This window comes from Lissotriton helveticus, chromosome 8 (assembly GCF_964261635.1).
Source record: "Lissotriton helveticus chromosome 8, aLisHel1.1, whole genome shotgun sequence".
Classification (NCBI taxonomy): Eukaryota; Metazoa; Chordata; class Amphibia; order Caudata; family Salamandridae; genus Lissotriton; species Lissotriton helveticus.
The window spans coordinates 1,221,115,630-1,221,130,603 of NC_136069.1; the positions used below are offsets into that span (position 1 = coordinate 1,221,115,630).

The 14,974-nt window shown below is 49.1% G+C and overlaps 1 protein-coding gene across 14 annotated transcripts in view; it reads left to right on the forward strand.

The window, feature by feature from the left end:
• Positions 1–14,974, forward strand: part of LOC144773261 (uncharacterized) — a 7,170,044-nt gene that overhangs the window by 2,771,838 nt on the left and 4,383,232 nt on the right. The window lies entirely within an intron of this gene.

Genomic DNA, 14,974 nt, shown 5'->3' on the forward strand with positions numbered 1-14,974 from the left:
CACGTGCGCTCCTCCCCTGCTGCCAGCAGCTTGCCACGCTTGTGCTTTTTTCCCATTGCAAACACCTCCTGGCCTGGTCGAGGTGCACTTCTGTTTGCCCTTATAGACGCACAGGGACCAGCTTCCGGCCTGGCCCACTTCTGGGCGGGCTTCTAGGAATCCGTACCGCAGACACACTTTGGGCCTCAATGTCCTCCTGGATCTATTTTTAGAGCCAGCCTCAGACAGAGAGACAGCTTCCCTTCTGTGCCTTTCACTAAAGCGACCAATGGGACTCGTCCCAAGTTGTTAGGGAAAGAAGCAGAGCAATCGATCAGGCCTCGGATTGTAATCACTCTCCCTCCGCAGACGAAGGCGCGGTTTGCATTTCAGTCTCTCTCTTCCGTTGTCTCCCTACTACCTGCCACCTTGAGCAGTGATTCCCATCTGACAGATCTGAGAACTGGCTTCATTTCTCAAGCTGCGGCTTCTGCAAAACACGAGGCAATGGACAAATGTTGAAATCTGCGTCCAGGAAGATTTGATATCATCCCTTGCCGGGCCTTTTACATTGCATTTGTTTCTACTGAAACCAATTTCTGATGTGTGGAGAAATGCAAGTAAAATATCGCACAAAGCACAGTAGGATGGACTATGCCATGAGCATGGATCAAACAGAGCATGTACCCTTATGTAGGTTAGCTTCAAAGGAGGCATCATGTGGTCACATTTTTCCTTTCTAGTTATATAGTTTCTAGTTTTGTTTGGGTTGAGGGAACCCCGAACCACGCAGAGGGTGTTATAGACCGACGTGCGAGCCCAGCGCGTGCTGCTCCCTAGCAAAGCAGCTTCAGAGCCAAGCTCGCAGCCTTGTTGATTGGCAGCCTTTCTCTGCTTTGCTTCCATTACATAGTTTAGGAAAAGTAATTTACTAAAACGTCGGAGTCATCATCTCGCAGACAACCCACGCAGAGAAATGTTGTCTTGACTTTGTCCTGCATTTGTTGTGCATCACATGTGTTGTCCTTTATTCATAATTGTTTAGGGACATATTAGACAGGTTCTGCAATAAAGAGATAAGACGACAATCAATAATTGTGATTGCTGTCGCCAGATGTGCATCCCTGTTGAACCGGTGCCCTTGATGCTCATGGTTGTAATCAATAGGAAGGGGCCACTGGAGATGTCCTTGTCAGGGTCTTTTAAATCTAATTTACCCACCTGATTCCCCTTTTGTGAAATTTCAACCAAGGCATGAACAGAAAGTATAAGTCAATTGTAAACGGTGGCTTGGTACTGTGGCACATATATTTGTTTTGAACGAGTTGTTTATTGTATGCTTGGAGCTAGTAATTAATGTGCATGTTAAATGTATTTCCCAACCACAATACCGTTCATGCTTTTATTTATGCAAATTCCTTAAATTACATTCACTATTGTATATAGTAACACCCAGTATTGTATTCGACTTTCTTCGTATACTGACAATATGTCACGTTAGTACGACGTTTGAGTGCAAAACATAATTATTAAACATGGTAACACTTATATAGTGCATACATATGTACAAAGGTTTCTTGGTGTGGATCTGCAAAAATCACCATCTTTCATCTAGAGATACCCTAATGTGAGTGAACACAACCCTATATCAGTCTCCAGTCATGAGTCAAGAGAGTGGAGAGTGGATGTATATTGTTAAACAATTCAAGGTAAAAGTGGGGAGTCTTGGGGAGCCCTGCACATGTTAGTGTTGAAGGGACGAGTAGAAGGATATTATTTCATCAGAACTGGAATGGCCCGATTAAAAAATGTTTGGGACCACCACTGACCTGCTGTTCTTCCAGCCTCCTGCAGTCTCTATAACAACAAGCTTTGGTAAATGCATTAGGTTTCACCTATTTGATTAATAATATATAATTGTTAGGTTTTAGTACTGTGGAAAAACTACTGGCGTACCTTACAGTGTCTCTTGGACAAAGTATTTTATACTCCACAATCTATAAGTCTAAGAGCGTACAGGAGCCTACCAAGATGGTGATCACAGCCCAATAGAGGTCCGGACCCTCCCGGGGGATATCACCCTGACGGCGCTGTCCCTGCAGCGCCAACACCCAAACGGGAGTAGAGGAATTAGTGCTGATACCCCTGCGCTTCGCAATAGATCACCCTGTCACTGTTGACAGTCCTGAATCGACGAAACAAAGCGGGGTCTGCCCGGTGTGCCTTGCGGACCGAGGCTGGGAGCTCTCGTAGAGGCGGGGACTGACCTGAGGGGAGCCGCTTTTTGGAAGCCGGGTGCGGATCTCCTGGTGTGAGACCACCCGGATGCCGTTCGGTGTCTGGTGCTGACCGGCAAGGCTGAAGAGGACGAGATGCGATCAAAGGGGGACCGACCCGGGGGCTGGCTGGTGCCCGATGCGAAGCGAGAAGCGACGCGAGGCCCGTCATTGCAGCTGAGGTCTATCCTGACCCGGGCCTACTGCGGGCCTCGTAGGATTGCGGCTCTGAGGGCAAGTGGGTGGAGGCGCAAGGAGATACCTGTACAAACACCAGACCGGCGGATTGCACCACTTTGAAGCCGGGGCACCTGCTGGACTTGCCATACTCATAGCCTGGACCTGCTTGGGACTGCCGCGGGGGCTGGCTGGCGCCCACTGCGGAGCGAGGAGCGACGCACGGCCCCCCACTGCAGTTGAGGCCTACCTAATCCGGGCCTACTGCGGGCCTCACCAGATTGTGGCTCTGAGGGCAAGTGGGCGGAGGAGCAAGGAGGTACACGCACGACTGGTGGACCGGCGAGTTGCATCGCTTTGAGGCCTGGGTGCCTGCTAGACTTGCCATACTCATCGCCTGGATCTGATTGGGACCGCCGCGGGAGATGGCTGGGGCCCGCTGCGGAGAGGGGAACGACTCACGGCCTACCACTGCAGCTGAGGTCTATCCTGGCCCGGGCCTACTGCGGTTCTCGCCTGATTGCGAAGCTGAGGGCAAGTGAGCAGAAACGTGAGGGGGTACTGGCACCAATAGCGGACTAGCTGATTGTATCACTTTGAGACTTGGGCGCCTGCTAGATTTACCATATTCATCGCCTGGCCTGTGGCCTGGCCCGTACCTCCTGGTGGGGCCGGGTGGGCCCGAGGACGGACACCGACAGAGAGGCGAGTCACGCACGAGAGACTCTGCAGAGCAGTAGCGGTGAGTGACGGTGCTCCCTGGGGCCCCCTTCTTTTTCTACTCTTCGCGTCTCTCGCCTTCCCCCCCATGTGACACCTTACAATATCAGCTCGACGCCTGGCTTGCATAGGAGAGGTGGATGAGGACTGTCTCTGAGGGCCGGACCCCTTCCTGAACCACACCATTGGGTTAGAGGCCCTGGGCAACGCATACCTTCCCCTTCGGTATACGGAATTTGACCGCCACTGCGGCCTGAATGGTGATTGACTGGCCCTGAGGACCACCTTGCCGGGCCATTGACAGGGGCGCCGCAACACGTCGCTGTTACACCGAACCACCATCTCAGGCGCTGGAGCAATCCCTTAACCTAGCGGAGCAGTGCGGCTTCCCTACAGTGAGTTGGGGAGTGACATTGCAATATTGGGCAAATCCCGGACAAAGGTACAAGAGGGACAGGGCGGCTCTGACACTTCCCGTACCATGGTGGGTACTGTGAGTGGACACTCCTCGCCAGGGGCCACCTCGACCGGACACGCGTAGGAACAGTGCCCGGACAAACTAGACCTAATCCTCAAAGAGATATGGGAATCTAGGACGTCGATGGAATTACGGATGGGTGCTCTCACTACTGGACTGACTCTCCAAAAGGTGGATCATGGCAAGCTGGCGGACACAGTTAAGGAGCATGGCCAAACCTTAACTGATCTTACCCCGAGAGTAGTTGAACATTCCTCCGCGTTGAAACAGCTCCAACAGCAGGTTACCACGCTCCTGGATCGGGTGGAGGATGCAGAAGGAAGAAATCGGCGCAACTATATATGCATTATTGGGCTGCCGGAGCACTGTGAAGGGAATCGAGTGGCGGATTTCATGGAGCAATGGTAAAGAGAACACATGGCATCTGAAGGACTTACTCCATATTTCTGTGTGGCACGGGCGCACAGAATCCCGACTGGACAGCCTAAACCCGGGACGCCACTTCACCCATTGATTGTGAAAATCCTTAATTATAGAGATCGGGAAACTCTGTTGCAGAATGCTAGGGAGAAGGCACTCATTCAATACGAGAATCACTGTGTGTCCTTATATCCTAACTAGACAATGCTGGTCCAGAGACAATGATCCTCATATCAAGCAGTGAAGAAAACGCTACAGAATGCACCACTCAAGTACGCACTACTGTGTCCTGCACGATTGAAGATCATACACAAGAAAAAAACTCACTTCTTTGAGAGTCCAGCAGACGTTGAAGAATGGATGGAGGTGATGTGCATAGGATCCAACCAGGCCAGCCTTCTGGAGATGTCCACACAGGGTTCGGATGGACTCCCGAGATGAACCGCTCGCCGATCTCAAAAATCCAACCGGGACGGTGGAGGTTCCGGCTCCTCACGATAACAGGGGAGAGACCAGGAGGGGGCACTTCCGGTGGCCAGTGCCTTTCGTGAGGACCTACACAAAATTGCAACCGAATCGGAGGACAATACTCTGCACTCGGATTCCAAACACAGTGCAATCCTGTTCCCCACCATCACGCCCAGAGCAGTGGACGACATGATAGATAGCTAAATATAGACGCTTAACCATAATCACTGGAAGCTATTGCTGCGATAATTTCTATTGTTGCTGATGGTATGCTTGGTATTGGAAGTACTGTTATGTCTTTCTGCCGCGTTTATTAGGTCACAAATGGGTTCATTCCCTGGTAGTGCACCGAGGGTTTGGCTTCATGCTTGCGATCCTCATCTGTATACTCCACAAATTCGATGCAGCTGAGGACTTGAAACGGGGACCGGGGGGTTCCTGGTCACTTATGATTTAATGCAGGATTGTGTTCATACTACCACTCCCTTCACACTTACATTTTTTTACCCCCCCCCCCCGGGATGGGGTACCGTTGAGCCATCGGGTGGCAACTTTTAGTGCACTATGGTCAGGCAAATGACTGGTCACCTCCCTCTTAGCGTATGCACCGTTATTTGTTTTGTATGTTTGATGCACGATTGTTGGGCCCAGCGCAGTTCCAGCGCTGTGCCGGGTTTAGTTACAGTTATGGGGAAAGGGGGCTCCTGGTCAGATCTACCTGAACACTTAGCACGAGGGGGAACAACACCTTACAATAGGGAATATGGCAAGAACAGCTGAGACCAAGGGGTCCTACAATCTACTCATGTGGAAGGTGCAGGGACTGTGAGCAATTCAGAAGCGTCACCAAATTCATGCATTACTCCTTAGACACCAAACACACATTGCGTTCCTTCAGGAATCGAATCTCACGGATTCTGAAACACAGAAGATGCGAAAATAATGGAGAGGACATATTTATTCTACAAATTATTCGGCTTTCGCTAGGGGGGCAACTATCTGGGTACGTCATGGGATTCCATTTGTTGAGCTTGAGCACCGAGTGGATGATCTGGGACGATATATCCTAGTGAAGGGCACTCTTGATGGTTCTCTGTTGGTCCTCGGGAGGATTTACGCTCCAAACTTTGAACAAGATCGGTTCTTGAACAAGCTGAGCACGGTTTTGGCAGATTGGGATAGGATCCCCTGGATACTAGGAGGGGACTGGAATGCAGTACTAGACACAGGATTAGATAGATCACATCTTCCACTTCCGGACTCTGTGGCGAGCAAACTGGCCGAGCAATTTACTACCTGGGTGAATGGCTGGACACTCTCCGATGCCTGGTGGGGTCTCCACCCTATATACAAGGAATACTCCTTTTACTCCCCAGTGCATAACCTCTATACTAGAATTGATAGGTTCCTATGCTCCAGATCTATTATCACTAAGACACACAAATCTGTGTATCTGGCTAAGACCTTTTCCGATCATAGACCCCTAAAATGCACACTTCTCTGGGGTAGGGTACCGACCCCAGTGCCCGCATGGAGATTGCATTCACATGTACTGGAAGACGCTCCTTTCCGTTCATCATTGTCCAATACTATTTCTAACTACTTGAAAGAAAACTGCAACACTGCTTCTTCAAACCTGATAGAAAGGGACGCTCTGAAATTAGTGGCTAGAGGGGCGACGATCGGACAGTTAGTGGGGGCCAGACAGGAGGTACATTAGAAACAATGGGACGTTGAAGATAGACTGCAGATACTGGAGAGGGAGGCAGCCCTTGACTCTGGGAAGAGTCCTCCCATATAGATCATGCTGAAACGCCAGAGACACTACAGACAATAGGTTATGGGGAATATCTCCAACAGAAACACATTGAGGCTGACAGATCCAGCACACTGCTTGCCTGACTGGTGAGGGATCGACCTGACTCGCCAAACATAACCAGCATTCGTAACCGGACGGGTCACTTGGTCAATACACAAGCGGAAATAAAAGCAGCATTTCATGACCATCTTAAGGCACTCTAAGCACCCTCTGCACCAATAGACAATGCCTTGATTGAAGAGTTCCTACAGGAACTCCCTTTCCCGGTACTGCCGGAAGGTATACAGAAAGATATTGACGGCCCCTTTACCCAACACGAGATACGGGTAGCGATTAAAGGTCTGAACCGTAATAAGACACCTGGGATGGCCGACCTTCCTGTAGAGTTTGATCTAACATACTCGGAACTCCTAGTGCCAGTGTTGGAGTCAGTCTACAAGGTGGCATTCAACACTGACCACCTGCCTGATTCTACCATGCAGGCGCTGGTTATATCCATACCTAAACCGGGACGGGACGTACTAGAAATGTCCAACTACAGACCTCTCTCCTTGCTCTCCACCCAATATAAGATTTTAAGTAAGGCCCTCGCTAACCGTATACAACTACATCTCCCCACACGTATTCACCAGGATCAGTGCGGATTCCTTTCAAACCACAGCACATCTCTGAACACTCGCAGATTACACTCTACAATGGCGGCTACCTCACGCGATCTTCCCCACGCAGGGTGTATAGCGCTCAATATTAAACAAGCATTCAACTCTTTATCTTTGGAATTTATGTTTGAGTCCTTGAAACGATTTGGATTCCCAGATAACTTTCTTAAGGGGGTTTGCCTATTGTATACGCTCCAACAGCCAGGGCCCGCACTGGCCGATATATCTCAGAACAATACACTGTGCACAGAGGTACGAGACAGGGCTGCCTCTTGTCCCCATGGTTGTTCGTGCTCACTCTCGAAGCCTTTGCCCTCGCCCTTCGGAGATCAGTGGATCGCCTGGGCTTCTCTGTTGACGGGATACAGCGTCTGATATCTATTTACGCGGACAATATCCTCTTATATTTACGTGATCTGGCAACAGACAACACCACGATACCTGCCATATTTGCTACGTTTGAACGACTGTAAGGTCTAGCAATAAACCTTGCAAAGTCAACCAGTTTCTTCTTCCGGGAGACGCCACACTTAACTCACATAAGGTTTGGCACATCCTCTATCCCAGTAGCCCCCCCCACCTTTAAATACCTGGGCATACAGGTATACAGGACACAAGATGATCAGATAGATGGTAATATTCAACGAGCAATAACAAGGCTCCTTACTAGTGTGGGGTTCTGGTCTTCTCTACCCTTATCAATGATGGGCCGAATTGCCATTTAAAAAATGGTGATGCTTCCTCGCCTTCTATATTACTTTGTGAACTTACCGGTGATCCTCCCTCAATCTATTTTTAATACACTGAACACTATTTTGATTAGTCTTATCTGGGGAGCTGGCCGGAGACGGATCAGCCTTCGGAAACTCCAGCTTGGGACGATGTCGGGCGGTTTGGGAGTCCCCGATTTCCGAGGATACTACTATGCTAGTCAGCTTCAGTGGCTCTCATACTGGACTGCAGGTAGGAATTTGCACAAGATCGGCTTCACACCGGAGAGACTGGACCGCTGAGAGCTCCACTCTTTACTGCTGCCAAGGGCCCGGGTTACCCCGGAGTGTCCCCCATTGCTAAAGACCGCCTTGATATGCTGGAAGAAAGCCCTGTCCTACACATCGACGGTAACACCATACACAGCAAATATTCCTTTTTTAGGCATCCCTACACCACAGGGATGACTTACACGAACTAGACTGCAGGGCTCGACGGATAGTGGGGTGGAAGAGGTGGGAGTCTTTTTTGGAGATGATGCTCTGTTGAACCACGAATCCTTCATGCAGATTACTGGAGCACCACCACGCCTATATTTGTTACACGCCACTGTGACACATTATGTCAGGACCACATGGGCACCACAAAGAACCAAACCCACACAACATGAACTGGTACACCTTTTATATGATATGGGACCGGGGGGTCATTTAGTGCATTCGCTATATACCGGGGTACGGGCACACGCAACGATTCCGCTCATGTCCCTTAGGACATGCTGGGCAGAGGATTCTGAGACTGAGATTACGAGCAAGGCATGGAAGACCATGCTAGAACACCCAAAAAGAGTATCACGTAATGCAAGACTTAAATTTATTCAGACAATGGTACTCCATAGATCATACCTTACCCCCAAGAAACTGCATTGTATGTTCCTGGACTCCCCTCACTATTGCCCTCGCTGTAAGAGTGACGAGGCGGATTTTATTCACATGATGTGGTCCTGCCCTCGGTGGCTGGGGTCCGTCGAGCCCTCACTACTGGGACACAACTACCGGTCCCCGATGAGGTCCTACCCTGCCTTACGGGATTGCGTAGACGTTCAGGGAAGCAAAAAGTTAGGCTAAAATTCCTAGATCTAGCACTCATTTTAGCGATTAGGGCCTTAACGATGATATGGAAGTATTCCAGATCCCCTGCAGTGGCCGCGTGGCAGGCGGATATGTTGCAATGGGGTCGGGCAGAGGGAGCGGCCCTCCGGATGGAGGATGGGAGAGGACTACAAAAGCAAACGATAGCATGGAGTGGGAAGCCATGCTGATCAAACTAGAAACACTCGACCTAACCCCAACACAGGTGGCTGCGTCAAAGTAACACGCACGGGCATGCGGGCACTTTCGAGAAAGGGGCCCTTTCAGCGTAAACATGGTAATTCATTACTGTTAACGCACCCTATAGCTTGAGATTTGATACGGTCTTCCCACGGGCAGTAAAGCAGCTATGACCAGATAGACCAAGAGAGGGATGGGGCGGGCTAGGGAGGGTACGGGGTTTATATAAGTTCCTGTTTAAATATATAAAATTCACTCCACTGCACTGATACCTGAGGTGTAAATAGTCTATTCCTCAAATGATACTGAGGGTCATGTTTGGATGGCATTGATTATCTTCTGACAACATGTATTTATTTTTTTTGCAGAGTTTTATATAGCGCGAACTAGAACCGAACCGAATCAGTTATCAGAGCGCTTTACATAGCACCAGTTACGTTACATGAGGACACACTCATTTTTTTTAGGCACGGGGAGATTAAGTGATTTGCCCAGAATCACAGGGGGTTTTTGGCATCGTTACCGAGACTCGAACCCAGATCCCCAGGTCCGAGGTCGAGCGCCTTAGCCGTTAGGCGAACCCCTCTCCCCGAGAGGGGTATTGTACTGAACATGAAATATTGCTGTGGTTTGCTTAAAGCGGATGGGTATAAATTTGAAAAGACTGTACAGATTTAATAACCCTGTTACTGTCAATGTCAACTTTACAGTCGCTAATAAAGTGTGCTAAAAAAAAAGTCTAAGAGCTCATTATTTTCAGCAAACTCACAGAGATCCTGTTTATTAATGGACAGACATAGTTAGTCTAAACTACTCAATGACGTGCAGAAGGAGAGACAATCCTTCCAGAATTGGACTGGGCCTGCCTGAACCTTGTTTTCACAGAGATATGGTTCTCCATGGCCTTTCTGGATGCTTGGGGAGATAAAGTAAACCAATAGTAATCCTAGAATTGATGTTCCCATGGCTCCAAAAGTTTTGGATATAGGAGCCTGAAACTGTCATTTGAGTATTCCAGTTGCTGACGTAAAATGATGCCTAAGTGATGCACATGTAATATGCGTTGCAAAATTTTACCTAAATGAACACCAAAACACTGCAAGTGCACACCTGCGGTGTAGCGCTCTAGTGGCTAGACCACGTGACCGGGGAAGTGCATGCTGGGAGCGGCCGCTCGGTTCTTCGGCACGTGGTACAAAAGGAGGTGGTGATGGACGGAGCATCCGAATCAATCAAACACTCACACCCAGTCAAAAGATCTGGGTTTAATCCATCACCGTTCTTTAGCCCACTCTGCCACCCCAGTTCAGACATGGCTATATGCAAATCAGTCTGACCCTGTGCCTCATGGGAACAGTCCAGGCCTAACTGCCAAGCCATGTCTTCCCTGGACCGGAAACAAGCTTCCGAGGACCGGTTTCTGGCATTCCAGCCGTCTTCAGCCCGGCTTGCTTGAATCCAGTGGCAAAGTGAGCAAGGGACTCACGTCTGAGCATACCCTGCCACACTTATGGCGGCCAAAAGTGGTACAAAAGGAGGTGGTGATGGACGGAGCATCCGAATCAATCAAACACTCACACCCAGTCAAAAGATCTGGGTTTAATCCATCACCATTCTTTAGCCCACTCTGCCACCCCAGTTCAGACATGGCTATATGCAAATCAGTCTGACCCTGTGCCTCATGGGAACAGTCCAGCCCGAACTGCCAAGCCATGTCTTCCCTGGACCGGAAACAAGCTTCCGAGGACCGGTTTCTGGCATTCCAGCCGTCTTCAGCCCGGCTTGCTTGAATCCAGTGGCAAAATGAGCAAGGGACTCACGTCTGAGCATACCCTGCCACACGTATGGCGGCCAAAAGTGGTACAAAAGGAGGTGGTGATGGACGGAGCATCCGAATCAATCAAACACTCACACCCAGTCAAAAGATCTGGGTTTAATCCATCACCGTTCTTTAGCCCACTCTGCCACCCCAGTTCAGACATGGCTATATGCAAATCAGTCTGACCCTGTGCCTCATGGGAACAGTCCAGCCCGAACTGCCAAGCCATGTCTTCCCTGGACCGGAAACAAGCTTCCGAGGACCGGTTTCTGGCATTCCAGCCGTCTTCAGCCCGGCTTGCTTGAATCCAGTGGCAAAATGAGCAAGGGACTCACGTCTGAGCATACCCTGCCACACTTATGGCGGCCAAAAGTGGTACAAAAGGAGGTGGTGATGGACGGAGCATCCGAATCAATCAAACACTCACACCCAGTCAAAAGATCTGGGTTTAATTCATCACCGTTCTTTAGCCCACTCTCCCACCCCAGTTCAGACATGGCTATATGCAAATCAGTCTGACCCTGTGCCTCATGGGAACAGTCCAGCCCGAACTGCCAAGCCATGTCTTCCCTGGACCGGAAACAAGCTTCCGAGGACCGGTTTCTGGCATTCCAGCCGTCTTCAGCCCAGCTTGCTTGAATCCAGTGGCAAAGTGAGCAAGGGACTCACGTCTGAGCATACCCTGCCACACTTATGGCGGCCAAAAGTGGTACAAAAGAAGGTGGTGATGGACGGAGCATCCGAATCAATCAAACACTCACACCCAGTCAAAAGATCTAGGTTTAATCCATCACCGTTCTTTAGCCCACTCTGCCACCCTGCTGATTGATTCGGATGCTCCGTCCATCACCACCTCCTTTTGTACCACTTTTGGCCGCCATAAGTGTGGCAGGGTATGCTCAGACGTGCGTCCCTTGCTCACTTTGCCACTGGATTCAAGCAAGCCGGGCTGAAGACGGCTGGAATGCCAAAAACCGGTCCCAGGATGCTTGTTTCCGGTCCAGGGAAGACATGGCTTGGCAGTTCGGGCTGGACTGTTCCCATGAGGCACAGGGTCAGACTGATTTGCATATAGCCATGTCTCAACTGGGGTGGCTGAGTGAACTAAAGAATGGTGATGGATTAAACCCAGATCAGTTGACTGGGGGTTGTAGTTCTGAAAATTCTGAACTCGTGAATAAAACTTCATCGTAGCATGACGATTTTTATATCAAAAGACCGAAAATGGCCAGTACACTATGTACAAGCATTTTCGTCATATTCGAGTGACAATTTCACTCCGAAATCGTCATTTTCGTCTTGAACCCTTGGCTTCCATTTTGTGTACGGCAGCCATTTTAGTGGGTTGCCCTGACATAGGCTTATGATACAGCTAAATTCGATATCAAAGGACACGTGCACCTTGATTGACTTTTCTCTGACCCGAGCAAGCTGAAACCATTGCCCCAGGCCGAACCTGTTTGGTCAGTTCCTCTCCCAGTGGCCGAATGAGATAGCATCAAGGCACAACAGGCCATAAACCCATTTCATCGCACACACCCTGCCGAATCTTGCTCACACTTGTCCCTGCTCTTTTCTCTCTCACTTGCTTTATGATGGGGAGGTGCCCATTTTTATTGGGGGTCCACCGGTATCTGATGAAATGTTGGGCCCTGCCGGGTAATTTGTTGTGGGCTGGACAAACTAAAATGTGGGCTTGTCATCATGACTCTGCTTTTTCTTTGTAATAGGAACATGTGAATGGTATACTAAAATTCGAAGAATGTTTGCCTGAAGCATAATATTTTGTATAAAAAGAGAAGCCTGACTTTGTAAGATTGAGCAGTCTCCTGAGAATATACATCCCGTGCTGTTGTACTTCTAGGACGCTTGTTTCTTGGTTGCAGCCAATAAAGTCGATCCTTGACTTCACCTAGAAGACTCTGAGTTTCTGTGGTCTGAATCAGGAAAGTACTCGAGGTCTTTGGGTGTACCCTGACACCGCTGGGTTACCGGTTCGGTACCGGTTCTGAAAAACCCAGTACCTCAGTTGGCGCCCAACGCGGGGCGATACCAGCGGTTCCGGTCCAGCCAGAGGTTCGTGAGGAGCTTCGTGTGAAAATTCTGGAGGAAGGCCAACCACTTCATCGACCCCTGCATGTCGACGTGGTCCGAAAGTCTTTGCTGCGAGGTTCCCCGCTTTCCGACGGCTACAAAGGACTGCTGTCCTGGCTATCGCCCTGATTTGGACCCTTGAAGTTTGGTAGAGCGAAACGATAAAACGAGTCTTCTGGTGAGGTCATCGATATCTCAGTTAAGTATAAGTGGAGCGTCTCCCAGTCCTTAGTTGGTTCTTAGTTTTGGGTATCCTTTGGGATCATTTTTGGAACTTGCAAGTGCCAAAACCAAAGGACTCGTGTATTCACGAGAAATATCGTAATCGATAATCCTTTGAAGTTTGAAGCTAGACTAGAGAGCGAGGATGCCTGGTCTTAGCAGACTTGGAAATTTGTTTTGTCTTGGTTGTAGTAAAAGGGATTCCCAATTGGAGGACTCGTGTCCGGTTCCTCCGATTGGAACTCCAACTTATGAATTATATGTAAAACATGGCGTAGGTCCCATCACATATAATGAAGTGTGGATCAAATATACCAGAAAAGATGGTGTTTTAAAATGGCCCCAATATGGTAGCTTTGATACAGAAATCTTAGATAACCTCGAAGTTAAACTTTTTAAGAAGAAAGCCCGGCCGGCAATGTTTGACTCTTTCCGCCTATGGCGTAAGGAAGCCAAACAGAAGGAAATTAAATTAGCGCAGAAAAATAAGAGAGAAAGGGGTATTTCGATAATGCAAGCTGCTATGCAGTTTAAAGACAATGAAGAAGAACAGATGAGTGAGCAGTTGCACAGGCAACGTAAAATGGTGATAGATAAATGCTATCCAGTTTTGCCGCCTCTTCAGCAAGATGCAGCAAAAGAGCTTGAAAAAGATCCGTTAATGTCGCATTTGTTAAGTTCGCCACCCCCCTATGCGCAAAATGCTACTGCACCTCCGCAACCTTTAGTTGCGCAACCTGTGATTGCATTGCCTCCTGCTCCTCCACAGCACCCACCAGCTACTCTTCAGCTGGTTTCTGCCCCTCTGGTGCAGCCTCCTCAAAGCCCACCGAAAACATCTGCTTCACCTGTGCTTTCTACGACTTTGCCTAGTGCACCTTCTATTTCTCCTAATGATCCCTCTGCTATTGTCTCTGCCCCTGCCTTATCTCACCCTGTTTTTCCACCCGTTCGTCCGTCAGTTTCTCCTTCCGTTCGACAGAGAATGGCCAATACTGTTACTAATCTTTTCTCACCTTTCTTCGGGTCGCCTAATACGACCCCTAACACAGAACGAAGACAGTTGCGGAGTCAACTGCCTGACTATCGAGAGAGAGATTTACTGAATCGTTTAGCGCATAAATGGGTTATCGACGCTGTAAGGTATGATGTAGAGTCTGTCATGGAAGTCTTCCGTCAATGGGAAGCACCGAAGCAGAGATATGTTTTTGAACAAATGTGTGTTTTTCTCTGTGAAGATTTGGAAGACAATGATCTGGAATACAACCCGCCCAAGTTGTGTCGTGTACGGTTCGAGTTCGCAGAGGGCATGATCGTAGGTCCCGATGTCGAGAGAGCGGTTGAGACATTGTTGTCATATCGGAGTAAGGGGGGCACTTCTCGATCACTATTTGAGCATGACGCATCCAGTAGGAAACAGGCGCGACAGTACCCCATGAGGGAAGTCCCTCCAGTATGGAAGGAAGAAGTAGCAGCTGGTCCTGATAATGTTCCACCACTTGTGCCAGCACATTTTCAGCGTGTGTGGGTACATGTTCCTTGGAAGCGAGCTGAAGTTTTGGCCCTTAAACAGACATTGCCTGATCCCCGTAAAAATCCCGCAGGGTATTACAAAGAGTTGTCACAGACTGCTGGCTCATGTATCATGAATTTAGCAGACATAGACATGTTGTTTGGGAACGTTGTTCCACAGCCTCTATGGGGAAAGATTCGTCATGCAGATCATGATCATGAGTTAGGTGACTCATGGGCTAATATTACTGCTGCAGATGGCCGACAAGTTGGTGGTGCTAAGCCTGAG